Here is a 12,604-nt window from a genome sequence, read left to right on the forward strand (position 1 = left end):
AAGGCAATGTTCTGTTGTGGATTAGCAACTAGTTAATGGATAAAATGGCCATTTTTCTCAGTAGAGGAGGGTGAACAGGGGAGTGCCGCTGTTATCTGTACTGAGACCAGTGTTATTTAACATATTTATAAATGATCTGGAAATTGGAATGACAAGTGAGGTTATTAAATTTGCAGATGACATAAAACTATTCAAAGTTGTTAAAACACATGCAGACTGTGAAAAATAGCAGGAAGACCTTAGGAAATTGCAAGATTGGGCATCCAAATGGCAGATGAAATTTAATGTGGACAAATGTAAAGTGATGCATACTGGGAAGAATAAACCAAATCATAGTTACCTGATGCTAGGGTCCACCTTGGCGGGTCAGCACTCAAGAAAAAGATCTAGGTGTCACTATGAGCAATACGCTGAAATCTTCTGTCCAGTGTACGGTGGAAGCCAAAAAATCAAACAGGATGCTAGGAATTATTAGGAAGGGGATGGGAAATAAGGCAGAGAATATTATAATGCATCTGTATTACTTCATGTTTTATTTTATTTATTGCATTTGTATCCCACATTTTCCCACCTATTTGCAGGCTCAATGTGACCTCACCTTGAGTATTGCATGAAATTCTGGTTGCTCTATCTCAAAAAAGATATAGTATAATTAGAAAAGGTTCAAAGAAGGGCAACCAAAATGATAAAGGGGATGAAACTCCTCTCATATGAGGAAAGGCTAAAGAGGTTAGGGCTCTTCAGCTCAAAAGAGACGGCTGAGGGGGGGGGGGGGGGGATAGGGTTAAGGTCTACAAAATCCTAAGTGGTATAGAACGAGTAGAAGTGAATTGATTTTTTTTTACTCTTTCAAAAAGTACAAAGACCAGGGAGACACTCAATGAAGATACATGGTAATACATTTAAAACAAATATTTATTTTTATTTTATTTATTAGGATTTATTTACCGCCTTTTTGAAAGAATTCACTCAAGGTGGTGTACAGTAAGAATAAATTAAACATAAGCAATAGACAATTACAGCAGTAAAAATATTCAAATAACAATACAAAGTATGGCATAGTATACTAATTACAATGTCAACACAATATATAATAGAATATTTTAATAGACAGCATAGGGTATAAGCAAAGATGGAACATATAGATAGGTAAGAGAGTAAGAGGAGTTAGAAAATAAGGTGACTATTACAAAGTTTAGTATCATCCGCATACAGAGAAACCTTACCAAACAGCCCTTCCACAATATCACTCACAAAGATGTTAAAAAGTGCAGGCCCAAGGACTGATCTCTGGGGTATACCACTAACATCCTTTTCCTCAGAGCAAACTCCATTTACCACTATCCTCTGTCTCCTTCCATTTATAGTAGTGGAGGAGTGGCCTAGTGGTTAGAACACCACTCTTGACGTCCAGAAGTGGCTGGTTCAAATCCAACTTGTGATCTTGGGCAAGTCATTTAACCCTCCATTGCCTCATGTACAAACTTATATTGTGAGCCCTCCAGCGACTGGGAAATATCCAGTGCACCTTGAGCTATTACTGAAAAAAGGTGTGAACAAAATCTAAATAAATAACCAGTTTTTAACCCAGTCAGTCAATTTAGTGCCCATACCGAGGGCCTCAGTTTATTTATCAGTCACCTGTGCGGAACTGTGTCAAAGGCTTTGCTAAAATCCAAGTACACCACATCTAGTGCCCCTCTCACATCCAACTTTTTGGTCACCCAGTCAAAGAAATCAGATTTGTCTGACAAGACCTGCTCCTAATGAAACCATGCTGCCTTGGTCCTGCAGGCCATTCAATTCGAGAAACCTCACAATCCTCCACTTTAGAAGCATTGCATTAGTTTACTCACCACTGAGGTCAGACTGAGAGGTCTGTAATTCCCAACCTTCTCCTCACTTTTGCACTTGTGTAGAGGAACCACATCCGCGATGATCTGCACTTCTCCAGTCCACTCTAAAGAAGCATTGAAGAGGTCTGACAACAGAGCTGCCAGAACGTCTCAGAGTTCCTTGAGTACCCTCGGATGTATCTCATCAGGCCCCATCGCTTTGTCTATTTCTAGTTTAGCTAGCTCCTCTTGAACACAAATAGGAGGAAATATTTTTTCACTCAATGAGTAGTTAAGCTCTGGAACTCATTACCAGGGGATGTGGTTACAATGGTTAGCATATCTAGGTTTAAAAAAAGGTTTGGACAAGTTCCTGGAGGAAAAGTCCATAGTCTGCTATTGAGACAGACATGGGGGAAGCCACTGCTTGCCTTAAGATCAGTAGCATGGAATCTTGCTACTATTTGAGATTATGACAGGTATTTGTGACCTGCATTGGCCACTATTGGAAACATGATACTGGGTTAGATGGACCATCGGTAATATGGCTATTCTTATGTTCTTATGTACTACAGTGACCTATGCTAGTTAAAACACCAGATAAATGCTTCTCTATGGCTTCTAATCAGAATATTTCACCTAGAATACATATGGTTGCTAGACTTCTGCCTCAACCACCAGAACTTCCTCAATTCCTTTAACATAAATCAAGAGCAGAATTTAAGTTGTTACATCTATTACAGAATCTGACAACTACATAGTAACAGAGTAGATGACGGAAAATAAAGATCTGTACAGTCCATCCAGTCTGCCCAACTAAATAAACTCATAATATAAAGTATGATATGTATAGCTGATCCTGATTTGTCCTTGTCATTTTCAGGGCACAGACCATAGAAGTCTGCCTGGCACTGGCCTTGCTCTACAGTTACAGAAGGTGAATCTGTCTAGTCATGAACAGGACACAGACCGTAGAAGTCTGCCCAGCATTGGCTGTGCTTCCCAATTACCGGTGTTGCCATCTAATCACCACTAATCTTGTTTGGTTCCACTCCTTCTGTACAGGATTCCTTTGTGTTTATCCCAGGTATTTTTGAGTTCCATTACCGTTTTCATCTTCACCACCTCCCGCAGGAGGACATTCCAGGTATCTACCACCCTCTCCGTGAAAAGTACTTCCTGACATTATTCCTGAGTCGGCCCCCCTTCAACCTCAATTCATGTCCTCTACCATTTTCCTGTCTCTGGAAAAAGTTTCTTTGTAAATTAATATCTTTTAAATATTTGAACATCTGTTTCATATCACCTGTCTCTCCTTTCCTCCAGGGCATACATGTTCAGGTCCTCATACATGTTGCAACGCAAACCCCATACCATTTTTGTTGCTTTTCTCTGAACTGCTTCAAGTCTTTTTATGCCCTTGGCAAGACACAGCCTCCAAAACTGACAACAATACTCTAAGTGGGGCCTCGTCAATGACTTGTAGAGGGGCATCAACACCTCCTTTCTTCTGCTGGTTATACCCCTCTCTATGCAACCTAGCATCCTTCTGGCCATGGCCACTGCCTTGTCACATTGTTTCGTCACCTTGAGATCATTGGACACCATCTTCCAAGGTCCCTCTCCTGAGTGCTTATCAATCTCTCTCCACTCTGGTACATCTCTTTTGGATTTCTGCACCCCCAAGTGCATCACTCTGCAATTCTTGGCATTAAATTAACTTTCAGACCTTGGACCATTCTTCTAATTTTTGGAGTTTTCTTCTCATGGTTTCTACTCCCTATGGGGTATCCACTCTATTGGCTATCTTCATGTCATCTGCAAAGAGACAAACATTTCCCTCTATCCCTTCAGCAATGTCACTCACAAATATATTAAACAGAATCAGCCCCAGTACTGACCCCTGAGGCACTCCACTACGCACCTTCCTTTCCTCCGAGTGGATTCCATTTACCATCACCCTCTGCCATGTGTTGGTCAACTAGTTTCCAATCCAGTTCACCACTTTGGGTCCTAAGTTCAGCTCCTTCAGCTTATTTAGGATTCTTCTGTGAGGAACCGTATCAAAGGCTTTGCTGAAATCCAAATAGGTTACATGTAGCAAGCTCCTTAGTCAGAACTCCTCTTGCCTTGCTTCTGTCCTGCCTGTTGTCTTTGCAGATAATCTGACATTTTCTTGCTTTTGCCAGCAGACTACCTAGTTAGCTGCAGGTGCTTAATTACCTTTGATTGGGCTGAGACTCTTGCCTCTGTGAGCTCACTTCCTGTCAATCCATGATTCTCATGAACTTCAACTCCCAGTGTCCCTGGAGCTCCCTCTGGTGCTCAACCAGTATGAAAAAGTGGTATGCCACCCAGCACATCACAACAGGTAGACTGCATATCTCTGAGTATGAGAAAGAAGGCTTGGATCTATTCTTTGGGATCATACCAGGTACATGTATCTTGGATTAGTCACTGGTGGAGACAGGATGCTGGGCTTGATGGGCTTTTGGCCTAATCTAGAATGGCATTTCTTATAGTTTACTAAATCTCTTGTATTGGAGAACCATAATAAAGAGTGAGTAAGATCAGCAGTCCAAGCCCTTCATCCTTGGAGGCTGTGTTGAGTAGGGTGAAGAAACCTTTTCAAGGCCCTATATTCTGTGGATGCTAGGGACCCTCTGACACTCTACTCACAGCTATTACAGTCATTCAAAACTGCAATATCTATTTGAAATGGGTGTCCAACAACAAAAACAAATGGCAACATCCTACTCGCACAAATACCAAAAGATCCCAAGAAAAAATCAAACGAAATCACTAACTACCGCCCAGTAGCATCAATCCCACTGGTGGTCAAACTGATGGAAAGCATGGTAGCCAAACAACTTACTGATTATATAAACAAATTCACAATATTACATGAATCACAATCAGGATTTCGCCCCCTCCATAGCACTGAAACAGTACTAATTACCCTCCTAGCCAAATTCAAGCAGGAAATAGCAACAGGCAAAAGCATACTTCTCCTCCAATTCGACATATCCAGTGCGTTCGACATGGTAAACCATAAGATACTACTAAGACTCCTAGATTACTTCGGGATTGGCGGACACATACTTAGTTGGATCAAGGGTTTCCTAATCACAGGAACATATCAAGTGAAATCAAACTCAAACATATCATCACCATGGAAAACAGAATGCAGAGTACCTCAAGGATCACCACTATCACCGATCATTTTCAACCTAATGATGACCCCACTAGCCAAATCCTTATCCAGCCAAGGCCTTAACCCTTTCATCTATGCAGACAATGTCACAATATACATTCCTTACAAACGTGATCTGACAGAAATCACCAATGAAATCAAGCTCAGCTTGAATATCATGGACTCATGGGCAAACGCATTTCAACTAAAACTCAACACAGAAAAAACACACTCTCTCATCCTCTCTTCCCAATACAATATGAACAAACCCACAATCATAAACACCCCAGATTATACCCTCCCTATCTCAGACAGCCTGAAAATTCTCGGTGTTACAATCGACCGTAACCTCACACTAGAGAACCAAGTGAAATCTACAACAAAGAAAATGTTCCACTCAATGTGGAAACTCAAACACGTGAAACCATTCTTCCCAAGGGAAACATTTCATAACTTTATACAATCAATGGTACTAAGCCATGTAGACTACTGCAACGGAATTTATGTGGGATGCAAAGAACAAACTATAAAGAAACTTCAGACTGCTCAAAACACGGCAGCCAGGCTTATATTTGGAAAAACGCGATTCAAAAGCACCAAACCCCTCCAAGAAAAAATGCACTGGCTCCCAATCAAAGAATGTATTGCTTTCAAAATATGCACCCTGGTTCATAAAATTATCTACGGCGAAGCCCCGGGATACATGACAAACCTCATAGACCTACCAACCAGAAACACAACAGGATCAACACGAACATACCTAAATCTCCACTACCCAAACTGCAAAGGACTCAAATACAAAATCAACCTATGCATCCAGCTTTTCCAACATAAGCACACAACTATGGAACACATTACCAAAAGCCGTGAAAACAACTTATGATCACCTAAACTTCCGGAAATCAAAAAGGCATACCCTATCGACCCAACTTAAATGCCTGTACCCTGCAACACAACAAAACCAAAGCTCGTAATGGACATAAAACAACTCTTCCTCTCTATGATTCCATAATGTGTCTGTACACACGAACCTTATTCTACCACAACATTACTGTATTTGTTCATACCGGTATTGGCGAACGCCCTTACGGTACTCACGTAAGCCTGCAAATAGGTGGGAAAATGTGGGATACAAATGTAACAAATAAATAAATAAATAAATATTTACTGAACAGATTCTTCAACACAGGTACATAGCAAAGTAGAGGAAACAAATAAATTTATGACAGGAAATCCAATGGTAAGGCAGAGTGGATTATTGGACTTAATTATTAGAACAGAGGCTAAAAACCAGGGAAGCCAAATCCCAATAGTGCTCCTTTTGACCTTGGGCAAGTCACTTAACCCTCTATTACCTAAGGTACAAACTGAGACTATATGCCCTCCAAGGATAAGAAAATACCTAATGCGCCTGAATGTAACTCACCTTGAACTACCACTGAAAAGACATGATCTAAATCCAAATCCCATTCCCCCTTCCTCTTCCATTTTTTTTTTTTGCTAACTAGTCAGTCACTTTTTCTCCTTAGACATTTCCTGTTGAATGCCTGAGTTGTTCCTTTTCCTCCCTATGGGTTCACTGAACCTCCTCTGACTCCAGTGGTTCATGGAATCTCTCAGGGATTTGTGAAGATACAGATATCTTGTCCAATTCACTCTCAAAACTTCCTTCATTTGTTCATAGAACACTCTGGGACCTGCTTCTCCAGAATTCAGACACTCTTTAGTCTAAAACAGCACAGAAAGATTCAGAGGAGAAACCAAGCTCCTTCTCCCCTCAAACCAAGGAGCACTTACAACATCAAACATTAACATAAACACATTTAATTCCATTCACTGATTCTAGAGACTTGGGGACTCTTTAAAACTACACTATAGCTAATCCCACAGAGTATAGATTAAAGTTTACTGAAAGTCTTTAGATAGTGGAAGAAGAGCAAAATATAAAATAGCAAAAAGCACAGTCACTTCACTTTCTCTGTTACGAGGTCTTTTACTAAAGCTTAGCTTGAGTTATCTGCAGCAGGGCCCATTTTATTCCTATGGGCCCTGCTGCAGAAAACTCAAGCTAAGCTTTAGTAAAAGACCCCCTTAGTCTCTACTCTGGGGTAGATAAAAATCCTGTTCACCTTCACTCGGACTCTCCCATGTAGATAGGGATCCACTCTTTTCCAGCCCAAAATATGTTGCAGGGTCTGGATACTGGGCCTAGATTTGGTAGCTGGTATTTCTTTCCTTTAGAACTCTGGCCCTCCTTATCTCAGCTACTGAGGTTGTCCTCTGAATGCTCCTCTCTGGCAGGGACAGCAGTATTCCTTCTTCTATCAAAGCCTTACTTATGCCTACTTCATTCTTTGCTGTGTTAATCAGAGCACAAGAAACATGGGGTGGTACAATGGCTTGGCCTGGAAAACACCCAAAACACTGTGGTTTTGCCACCCAAGACCAGAAAACTGTCTTGGAGCTGAGTTTTTATACCAGTCTGTTTTCCCTCCAATTTAAGGTCTTCTCCTACCAGTTCCTCACGGGTAAGGAAACCCTTCCTAATTTTGGAAAGTTTACCATGTGGCATAAAAAGGTCATTAGTAGAGCAGACTAGCTATCTAGCTAGGTCGTGGAGGCAGCATGGCACTGGCACGGCGGGAGAGCAGCAGTTAGAAGCTGCTGTGAGCACCGCACAGGGTCTTTCAGCACATGCTCATGTTGAAGCCTTGCAGCTTTTCACACCCTCTGATAGGAAGCTTTCATCAAAATGGATGTGATACAGCAGGCCTTCAGTGTGAGCCTGTACTCAAGGCTCTGCACAGTGCTGGGCTTTATTTTGCTGTACTACGGACCCAGGTGGAGATAGAGTGGTGGTATGTCCAGCAAGGGGAAAGGAAGGAGAGATGAGAAATTGGACAATTGGGGGGGGGGGGGGGGGGGGGCAGGGTGAGTAAAGAAGGAAAGGCTTCTTAGGCTGGCCTTGGGCATGAACATTATCAACTTTCATTTAAACTTGAAGTTGTTTCTGACATTTTCATAGGCCTTCCTCCTCCCTTCTAGGGCATTTGGGGCACTGAAGTATGAATTTGAAGCCAGAACTGGAAATCCCATGATACAATATGATGTAAGCTTCAAAGCCAAGCTTAGCCTATAGCTTTCTTCCAAAAATTGGGCCACTCAGCAGCTGTGTTCACTTTGAATTAAGGAAAAAAAAAAAAGAAAAGAAAATGAAAACTAACCATGAATTAAAAAATAAAGGAGAGAATAAGAGAGTGGCAGCAAGCAGCTCGTTAAACTGAAATTATGAGTATTTCTTGAGCTAAACCTTACTTTGACACAATGAGGTCCTTTGAGAGCATGGGAGGGGAATTATCAGACCAGATCCAGCTAAACAGGTGGGACAAATCTGGCACAGAGCCTGCTTTTAACAGCCTGAACAATAAAACGTTGCTTTATTGGAAACATATGGAGCAGTCAGGAATGACATCAAAGCTCACTAGAGGCTTGCAAGGCAAGAGGGCAGATTAAGGCAAAGAGGGATCTGTTTTCTGCCATGGGGTTTCCATTAGGTACAAAGAATGTGGTATGCACTGTATTTTCTAGTGTGTATAGGCATTAAGAATATCCCTATTATGCCATGTGCCTGTTAACTCTGCCAGGCATAGAGAAGTGGCTGGGCTGGCCTCTGGGTTATTGCTCTGTTCCTCTGTAGCCCAGCTCACCCACACGATATTTCTTTCTCCATTCATCTGCTGGTAAAAAAAAAAAATTGTGTCCTCAGTGACAGTAGGAAAAGGGAGGGGTAAGATTTTTTTTTTCAATTAAAATAGAAAGAATGCTGGTCTTAACTAAACCTTTTTCACAGGAGGGTAAATTGCAAAGTGTGCCTAAGTGCCTTTATAAAATAAATTCTGTTAGTGCTCTGGGGCAGAAGTAACTTTGTGCATGTAAAAATTGGTACTTAGGGGGTACTTCTATAACATTTCTATCTACTAAGGCACCTATTCTATAAAGGAAAGTCTTTACAGAATGCTAGCTTAACAGGTATAAGAATCCAGGTGTTTGGCCACAGACTGTATGATGGGACCCCTCACATAAAGAATTTATTTGGGTTGAGATCAGGGTCAGGACCGGCAGGAACTGGGAGGCCATTGGCAGTCTTTCCCACTATGCTCTTCACTCAGTCAACAAGTCAGACCACATTGGTATTGGTGTTCTGAACCAATAAATTTACTTAAAGTCTTTTTAGCAAATAATCGGGACAATAACAAGAGCAGAGGCAGTAATCAAAGAGTATTTTTACAAAATCTCTGTATCTTCTTTATAACCTTTCCTCCTTGTGATAATATGTGAATATCCTCTCTTTAATTTTCCTTAATAACAATGTAGCAATTAATATGTTCCATAGAAGGCTGCCGCTATCAGTCTTAGTTGTTCAAGATGTTAAGAGACTTAGGAATACTGATGGTTTAGTCTTGTTGGGATGTGTGATGATCCCAGGAGACTTGTTGCTGTAAACGGTTTGGTTGTTTACTCTTCAGCCTCTGGAGCTCTAGGGACCTGTGTAGGTAACAGGAGGCCCTGGTCACCCTGCTGGAAATATACAACTAAATTAAGTTTCTCCTTTACTTCTTTTGTCCTAAGAGTGATGTAGTAGGATCCCTATTTCACTTCTCCCAAGTCACAGGAAAGAGCTTAAGCAGCTACTGTCACTATAAATGCTCCTAGACCTCTCCTTATAGATTGTCTTGACTAGGGTAGCCAGGTGTCTCATAGTTAGGCTTAGATGGCTAGACACCTTTTGGACTGGATGGCTCTCCCCTCACATGCAGGTCATTCAGCTGAGGAGGCAAGGAGCCAAAGAAAAGATCTGAATTGTGCTCAGGGTTTTGTGGCAAAGGTAAGTTCTCTCCAAAACTAGTCTCCTCCCCTGATTAGAATACTGGTCACAGGGGGAAGATACTCCTCTCTAGCCATTGGTGATGTCACAGACAAACAAAAGTAAGTAGATTATTCTAGTAGATCCTCTAGGTTTCACTGCAAGCACCCTTAAGTAGGACCCTAGTATTGCTACACAGGTACAGTATATAAGCTCATAGGCAGTAGGTGCGAGCACTTATTCTAGCCATGGTATATGTGGGCACACCTAAATGTCAGAGATATGTGTGTAAATTGTAGTATTTTATGAATTTGAGAATGTGAGAATCCTGACCAGGGTTCGCCCATGCATAAGCCTACCTGTAAAATGTGTGATGTAAGATATGTGCATATTTACAGAATATCGCTTAAGCAGAATTTTGATCTTTATTATTTACTAGTATACAAAGGCCCGTTTCTGAGAGCAATGAAACGAGCGCTAGCAAGGGTTTCATGGTAGTGTGTATGTTTGGGAGAGTGTGTGTGTGAGTGACTGTGTGAGAGAGAGAGACAGAGTGAATGCAGTAGTGTGTGTGGTTGTTTGACATAGCGTGAGTCTGTGTGTGTGTGAGAATTAGAGTGTGTGGCAGGGTTCCCCCTCCTTCCTTTCCCCCCCTGTGTTCCCTCCCCACCGCCGTCATTCCCCCCCCCCCTCTTTCTCCCCTCCCCCTTCCCTGCCTGAGGGTGGTGAGTCCCATTCCCTCAGCCTTTCAGGGTCATCCGTCGCATTGTGTTGTTCAATCTGGCTCCCTCCCTGCTGCCACTGCAAGCATGATGCATCTGGCTCCCTCCCTTCTTCCCTTGCACCACATCGAGGCTGGCTGGCTGGCTGGCTCCCTCAGAAGTTAAGGCTGGCTGCCTGCTCGCCTGCCTCCCTCTGACCTTTTGGATGTCTCCGTTTCAGGGGGAAGATGTCTTTGTTTTTTGCAGGAGCGAGGTCATGTTGTTTGTGAGTGTTGTGTGTGGTGGGGGAGGGGGCAGGACCGTCATCCATGCCGTTGTTGTTCCTTGGGGAGGGCCCAACGTGGTTCTGGCGGCGGGTGGCTCATTTCTGGTGAGGGGCAGGAGCGACACGGTTTGTTAGCCCTGCATGGCTCGTTGCGGTTTTACCTGGTTCATGTGCCGCTGTTGTTTCCGTTGTTGTAGCTCTGTGTGGGTGGCGGTTTTCGTGCCCCGCCCTCAACATCATCGCGTTTTGATGCGAGGGCGGAGCACAGCTACAGTGTGGAAATCCGGAGTTTGTGGCCTGAGTAGAACGTTGGAGGTGAGAATCTGCTCCGCCCTCAACGTCATAACGTTTGACGCGAGGGCGGGGCCCAGAGACTGTGATTTTCATGGCTTCAAAGCTTCGAACTTACGAACCTTGGCTTCAGTGACGTCAGACAATAGAACGTTGAGGGTGAGTTTTATATATATAGATTTTCTTATTTCTTAGGATTTGTTTGCCATGTTTTTGAAGAGTTTTGCCCAAGGCAGTATACAGCAAGAATAATCTGGACATAGACAATAGACAATTACAGCAGTAAAAATATTCAAGTGCATATTATTGCATAGTATTCTACTTTAATTATCAACACAATATGCAATAAAACATCTTAATAGAAAGCATAAATGTAAGTGGAAGTAGAGCGAATAGACAGATAAGATAGAGTAACAGGAGTCAAAAAAAATAAGGGGACTAATTTAAAGAAAGTTGCACATGAAGTCAGACAGATGCATGAATAGGGCTGAAGTGGATAAGCAAATCCTGCTACAGTGTGTGTATGTCTAGCAAGTTAGTTGTTTCTTCCATTAAAGGCTTGGGAGAAGAGCCAGGTTTTACCTTCTTCTAGAAATAGAGATAGTCTTGTGCTGAGCAAAGCCTTCTAGAGAGTGCATTCCAGAGTGTAGGGGCTACTCCAGAGAAGGCTCGCTGGCAGGTATCACATCGCGTGATGTTCCTTGGAGAGAGTGTGGTTAGGGATATTCTTCCTTGGGAGGACCTCAAAGACTTTAGAGGTGTTCAGAGAGAGATCCTATTATTAAAGCACTCTGGCTCTTTCCTTTAAGGGTCTCAAAGATCAGACATAGAGTTTTAAATTTAGCCCTGTATTGTACTGGTAGTCAGTAAAGATTTTGCAGGGTGTGATGTGACCAAGTAGCTTACAACTTTCTTTCGGTTTTGCTGAGACATTCTGAATCAACTGGAGCTGCTGCAGGCCCTTTGTACTCAGACCAATGCAGAGGGCATTACAGTAATCCAGTTTTGATGTTATTATGGCATGAACCACTGTGACAAGACTTGCCCCTTTCACTTTATGGAGGGAGGCAATGTAGTTGTTGCAAATGACAGAAGCAGCTCCTGAACGTTGCTTGGATTTGGGGGGGGGGGGGGGGTGGGGGGGAATCATATCCCTTTAAATCTTTAATTGCTAAAGTACTGTCCTGAATCATATTTTTTATATGTGTGAGTTCCGCTAATATAGGTTCTAGCAATTCGTTTACCTCATGTGGAGTCGCAATTTTAATAGGTGTCGGGATCTTGTTTAGGATGTTTACTGCTGCAAGAAAAACAGACTCAATCTTGTTCTGCTTCACACTGGACATCTTCTTAGTTAAGATGCTATTATTTAAAGCCTAAAGAAAAACGCTGTAAAAGAACTGCAGGATAATTACACTCACGGCAAGTACAGAG

The sequence above is a fragment of the Microcaecilia unicolor genome, chromosome 3 (assembly GCF_901765095.1).
Source record: "Microcaecilia unicolor chromosome 3, aMicUni1.1, whole genome shotgun sequence".
NCBI classification, from domain to species: domain Eukaryota; kingdom Metazoa; phylum Chordata; class Amphibia; order Gymnophiona; family Siphonopidae; genus Microcaecilia; species Microcaecilia unicolor.